Raw genomic sequence first — 7,316 nt, 5'->3', positions numbered from 1 at the left:
AACAGGCATAACAAATTCTCCTTTAGCCTAAGATATGGGGAAGAAGAACAAGGGAAGAACAGCATCAATCTCTCAATCAATCTTCCCTGGAAGGTAGTAATATCTGTGAGAGGGAACTGGGCAGTGGAAGAAAATGTGATCTCGAGAGATCACACAAAGAGTCTTGAGACTCAGGGGTGCCTGGGTGGCTTGGTTGGTTAAGTGTCTGCCTTCAGCTCAGGTCATGATCCCAGCTAGGGTCCTGGGACCAAGTCCTGCATCAGGCTCCCTGCTCAGTGGAGCACCTACTTCTCCTACTCCCCCTCCCCCCACTTGTGTGCTCTTTCTTTCTCTAAATAAATAAATAAAATCTTAAAAAAAAAGAAAAGAAAAGAAAAGAAGAGTCTTGAGGCTCACTCAAAGTGGCATGGAAGCAGAGCCATGCATGGGCCATGAACTAACCAGGGATATGGTCGTTTCACTGATTACCTGTGTATCTAGGTATCTTTAAAAACATATATTCCTTCTCACCTCTTATGAAACCCTGAAACTACACATGTGTCCCTGGAAATCATGATACATTCCAAGAGGAAGTGATTTAAAATCCCTTTCCAGCCTACCAGTGTGAGGGGTTGAAATAGAAGGTGCTCGAGTTCTAAATAAGAAAGTTACATATTTGTACACCTGAACTTGAGGATTGTGGACCTTCTCTGATTCATGACTTATAAACTTGTTGTTATATCCTTAGAACATATCTGACTAGTAGTCCCAAGATGAAAGGTAGAAGATACAGGAAGGGTGGTAGAAAATAAAACTTGTGCTGAAGAAAGAAAGAAAGAAAGAAAGAAAGAAAGAAAGAAAGAAAGAAAGAAAGAAGAAAGGAAGGAAGAAAGAAAAAAGAAAGAAAGACAGTAGTATTCCTCTTAAGAAGTTATTCTGTGGGGCGCCTGGGTGGCTCAGTGTGTTAAAGCCTCTGCCTTCTGCTCAGGTCATGATCTCAGGGTCCTGGGATCGAGCACCGCATCGGGCTCTCTGCTTAGCAGGGAGCCTGCTTTCCCCTCTCTCTCTGCCTGCTTCTCTGACTACTAGACATCTCTCTCTCTGTCAAATAAATAAAATCTTGAAAAAAAAGAAGAAGTTATTCTGTGTAGTTCCTGGACCCAACTCTGAAAATTATGTCTATTCTCTAGTAATGTATCTAAGGTATGCCTAGTTCTAAGTGATGTGCAAATGTGGCCATCTTTGGACAGCACAAGCCATAGGTAGCTCATGATGAAAGGGTTATAGCCTTTCAAAAGGAAAACAACCCATATAAAATCTATTTCTAATACTCTTATAATATATTCAGTTTACCTCCTCCCCCATAGTAACTCAGTTGTGGCTGGTAAACAAGGGTAGGAAAATTTACCACTGAAGTCTCTGGTAGACTCAAAGATCCTGGTTACAGAGTAATGATTTATAATGAGAATACATTTAACTTATCTAAACCATGGCCATTAGTCATTATGCAGTGGTTTTAGCCAACTGTGCAGTTAGAAGAAACATTCTCTACAAGACCACCCTCACTTCTGACATCAAGTTTGGGGTTTCCCAAAACCACCCTCAGTTTTGATAATTCACTAGAAAGATCTCACAGAGGTCACTATTATACCCATGGTTTATTATAGGGAAAGGTTACAGGTTAAAATTAGCCAAAGAAACAAATTCATAAGGTAGTCTCAGAAGTGTCCAAACAAGGAGTTTATGGTTGACCTCTTCTTGTGGAGTCATGGGTAGCATTACTTTTTCCTGGCCATGACATGTGATAATATATGCACAGTATTGCCAACCAGGAAAGTTCTCCCTAGGGTTTTGATATCTGGAGTTTTTACTATGGCTTGATGACATATCATCTATATGGGTGACTTTTAGTCTTCAACCCCTCTTAGACATCTGGATGACAGTCACCAATTCTCCCAGAGTTTGGAAATGATAATATGTGTCTCAAAGCTTTTATCATAAATCACATCCTTAGGTAGTTTGGTGGTGAAAGCCCTCTGGGAAATAAAGATACTCTATCAGAGAGAAAATACCAGTGACCTAGAGATTAACTCTTAGTAGTTGAGGATAAAAGTTAAACCTCCTGAGGGCACCTGAGTGGTACAGTCATTTCAGTGTCCAACTCTTGGTTTCAGTTCAGGTCAAAATCTCAGGGTCTTGAGATAGAGCCCTGTGTCAGACTCCACCTTCAACATGGAGTCTGCTTAAGACTCTTTCTCCCTCTCCCTCTGCACCCCCCTCCAAATAAATACATAAACCTTAAAAAAAATCCCTTTGATTAAGGTGAATTCTTTACTGCACAGGGCCACCTATGGGTCTCTGGTCAGCTATCCTGAGAACGACAGTCTCTACTGGACTCAGATGAATGACACTGAAGAGTAAACCATAATTCTTTGGGTAAAAGTAATTTCTTATATTCTTTGTACTTTGATTAGTTATTAAAGCATGTTTTCTCTATGACAGAAATATTCCAGAAAGATCATGAAGATTGTTCACTAAGAAAATAATTTTAATAACTGAATTATACAAACATGTATGAACCAAGCAACTTGCTAATGCTAAAATTCACAAAAAAGGAGTAACATCTTACAACCCAAGAAGTTATTTCAATAAAGAAAAACAGTGAAGCAAACAATTTCAATAGAATGGCATAGTTGTGAATAAGATGACTTACATCTGTGGAACCACACCAAAGGGGAGCCTAAGCATCCTGGAAATTTAGGGAAATCTTTCCTCAAAAGACTCTTGAAAAATAGTATTTGGCAAAAAGTGAGAGTAGCAGTAGCAGCAGCAGTAATGATGATAAAAGCAGTTGACAGTCACATAGAATTATTATGTCAGACACTATTCTAAGCCCTTTGAATAAATTACTTAATTTAAATTATTAATTTAGGAGAAGTAGCAAATTTATTCATAAACTCTGAGCCTCTGCTCTCTCTAAATTCATGTCTTTAGGTAATATTTTCTTGAAAGTTTGTCACCTTTTCTCTAAACAGAGCAATGGGAGCTTATATGCCCCCGATCTAAAAGGAAAGCATGCATTTGGCTAGAGATACTACTTGATGAATGCATGTGTAAAAAAGGTAAAGTGTTTTTAAACTTCACTTGCACTGCAGTGATTTTACAAACCCAGAAAGCTTTTCCTTAAGCAAGAACAGGCCTTCTCATTCTTCCTTCCCAGATTCCCTCCCTTCCACTGTGACGTAGGAACCTGTGTTTGAAGGCAATGACAGATCTGAGGCCTGTGTTTCACTCATCTTGCATGCAGTGCTCCCATTGAGGCCACTTAATCCAATTGACGTCAGCCGATTCTCCGTGCACAGAATGTGCCACTCAGAATCTCAGGGAATTGATCATCCCTCCACTCACATTGCCATGACACCTACAGCCTCCAATTTATTTCAGGTTTGTAGTTTCTTTTTCTTTTCCTTCTCCTTCCCCTCTTATTAAAAGAAGTAGATCTTTTCTTTTTTCACAGACAACACTTACTAGAGGCCACGCTTTGCCATTGGAGAATTCAGACTATCACTTTGCACTGTAATTCAGGTTTTCCAAGTGAAGCTGTAGAGTGCAAGGCAAGGCTGGTAATTCCACACATCTCAGGTTAAACGTTCACTGGCATGTGGCCATTAATAGACATAAATATTTTTTTTTTTCTGAGGAAATGTAAATACTTGGTATGGAGTTTCACTAGCCCTGTCAAGGAAGGGAAAGAAAAGGACATTAAGGAAACATCTATATTCTGGGTATATCACACACATGATCACATGTAAGTTTTTTTTTTTTCTTAATTACTGTGATCTCCTGTTTCATCTTTTCCCAGGGAAATTTGACAACATCTGTATGTATTGTTAGCTGTCATACTTGGGGCAGGGTAGGTACTACTGGCACCAAATGGGCAAAGACCAATTATGCTGCTTAACATCCTGCAATTAATAGGATAGCCCCCACAACAAAGAATTACTCAGTCAAAACCCTTAATAGTGCCAATGTCAAGAAACTCTGACACTGAGTCTCATAAAGTCTTATGTGGTGAATGTAATATTCTCAGTTTATTGACGAAGCCACTGGAAGTGATTAAATGACATGTGTTCACAAAGTTAGTAAGTGGCAGTTAGTAAATTCACACTTGTCTAACCACAAAAACTGGACCCTTCAACATCATGCTATACTAGACCAGTCTTGGTGATAAAGGAAACCACAACTCTGAAAGCCTAGTCTCTGGAAGCATTTGACTTCTTTTGTGTATAGCAGTACCTTTTTTAACTATTTAATCTCATAAGAACAGGAAGGCAACTTCATGGAGTATACAGGCTACATATACATAATATAATCTCACCTACCCAATAAAAAATGCCTGTTCTGGCTACATGGACTATATACTGGGAATCAGTATGCATCTATATATACTTATATGAATGTGTGTGTGTGTGTGTGTGTGTGTATATATATATATATATATATATATATATATATATAATCTATTCTTCTCCTTTGCCCCTCAAAAATACAGACACAAGTAAGTGATACTCTCTCTTAACATACCTAGTATAGCAGGAAAAAATAAGCAATATGATATACTACCATAAGTTATATACCAAGGGCCATGATACCAATAGCTGGTGACTTTCACACTGGAAGACTAATTCATTTACTAGTCACTCATTTCACAAACAAATGGATATGAAATTCTTGGTATAAACTCAGTTAATCCAGCCAGACACATAGAAAATAATAATAATCTGATAATAATAAAAATAATCTGATTGATGCTAAAACAGAGGTGAGACCAAGGTGGTGTAGCAACACAGAGGAAGAAGTAGTTAATTGTCTTTAGAGATGATGGAGTCAGTCTTCTAAAAATGGTCATTTATAAGGTAAGTGAAGTAGTGAGGTTGGAGCTCACTAGGTAGAGTATTAAGTAATGGGGCTAGAGGGGACAGCAAGAGACAGATCATGTATCTTATGGACTAAAAGTTTGAATTTTATTCTGAAAGTTAACTGAAATCAGTGAGTTTCAAAATGAAAATAATCAGATTTACATGTGAGAAAGATGAGTGCACTGTTGATTTAGAGAAGCGGGGGACAGTAGAGGTAGAAAGACACATTTTGAGTCTATTTTAGTAAATCAGGTTAAAAAATGATAAAGACCTCAACTAAGTCAAGAACAGTAAGAATGGAAATGAAAGGTCAGACTCAAAATAGAATTAGAGGTAGAATTTATAGGTTTTTGGATGTAGAATTTAAGACAAAGGGAGGATTTCTCCCTTGGAGAATCAGAATACAGAAAAAAGCAACTTACATTTAGACAGAATTACCTTTAATGTACCTGTGTTGAATAAAGAATAATGTGGCCTACTATCAGAAACTCTAAGTCATCACAAAAGTCCTGTGATGAAGGTATTGATCTTTTTATTTTAAAGATGAAGGCTCAAAGAGATGACTTTGTTTCATTTAATATGTTTTAAGTTCCAGAGCCAAAATGTTACAATTCTGGATATCTTCAAGTCTATACTTGTTAACCACTATGCAAGACTTTCTCACTTTGTAAAGCTGATGCTCAGTAGAACTTAAAATACATATTTGAGCTATAAATGCAATTCTGGATATACTGTTCCTATAAGTGGCTGTTGAGATAATTTATGGACAGCATTAAGAATGAGTAACAAAGAACCAGAGATTCTGAGGATTTAGGACAGAGACCTAGGCACACAATAATACTTAATTAAGATGGTTTCTTCAAGGAGGTTAATCAAAAAACAGTCAAAAAAGTAGGAACAAAGGCAAAGGGAGGACAGTGTCACAGATGCAATGGGGGACACTGTGAACAGTCTTGCTAAGGAGTCAGATCTATTCTGCACTAAGAAAATGCCTCATCCCACAGGCATAATTAGGATCCCTACTGGGAAAACCTCAGTCAATTGATCTTGTTCCAGAGGAGGGGATGTGGCATCCATCCTCTCCTTGCCTGCCCCTGCAACCAATCTAATTCAAGTCCTGTTTATTACATAAAATGATATGTGTGAAGTCACCAACACATTGAAGGCTCTAAAGCAAATTTTACACTCTTCCTCTCCCACTGCCTCAAATATTACACTGCAGCTCTGACAGTGGAGAACTTCAATTTTAACAGGGAACTTCAACAAATTATTGAACATTAACCCTACTGTGCAAGTTAATTATTAACCATTTCCACTGTACAGGTGTAGACATTTATATACAAAGAAGTTACAAAATTTTCTAAGGTCTCAGAACTAGTAAGTGATTGACCATGCTTTTGAATTCAAGTCTGTCCACCACCAAAGTCATCGCCCCTTCCTCAGTCCACATACTTCCTCTTTAAGAAAGTGATATATCCTGAAGAGATATCTGCAACCCTGTGATAATTGCAGCATTATTTACAAGAGCCAAGATATGGAGTATCCACCAATGAATTACTAAAGTAAATGTTTTATAGATATAGATATATATGAATACTATTCAACCCCATATAAGATGGAAATCCTACCATTTGCAACAACACTGATGGACCTTGAGGACATTATATTAAGTGAAATAAGTCACCAGAGGAGATATATTATATAAGCTCACCAACAGACAGAACCTAAACCAACCTGAACTATAGAAACAGAGAACTGATTGGTAATTGCCAGAGACAGGAGTTTGGGATGGGGTGGGGGAATTGGGTGAAATGCTCAAAAAGGTACAAAATTCCAATTATACAATACATAAGCTCTGGGGATGTAGGTGATTCTACATGCATAAATCCATAGTATGATGATTCTACAGGTATGTATCACTTTATTGTGCTTTGTTTTATTGTGCTTCACAGATAATGCATTATTTATAAATTGAAGACTTGTGGCAACCCCATCAGGCAAGTCTTTCAGAGAGGTGAGAAAGCTTCAGAAGAAAGTTTGAAGCTAGTCAAAGTTGGTTCATTAGGTTTAAGGGAAGAAGCCATCCCTGTGACATAAAATTATCAGATAAATCAGCAAGTCCTGATGAAGAAGCTGCAGTGAGTTATCCAGAAGATCTAGCTAAGATAATTAATGAAAGTGTCTACCCTAAATAACAGATTTTCAATGTAGACAAAACAGCTTTATATTGGAAGATGCCCTCCAGGGACTTTCATACCTAGAGAGAAGTCAATGACAGACTTCAAAGCTTCAAAGGACATGCTGAACTCTCTTGTTAGGGGCTTATGTGCCTGGTGACTTTAAGTCAAAGACAATGCTCATTTACTATTCAAAAAATCCTTGGGCCCTGAAGAGTTATGCTAAATCTATTCTGCCTGT

The sequence above is a fragment of the Lutra lutra genome, chromosome 10, assembly GCF_902655055.1.
Source record: "Lutra lutra chromosome 10, mLutLut1.2, whole genome shotgun sequence".
In the NCBI taxonomy this organism is placed as follows: domain Eukaryota; kingdom Metazoa; phylum Chordata; class Mammalia; order Carnivora; family Mustelidae; genus Lutra; species Lutra lutra.
This window is presented reverse-complemented; position numbering follows the sequence as displayed.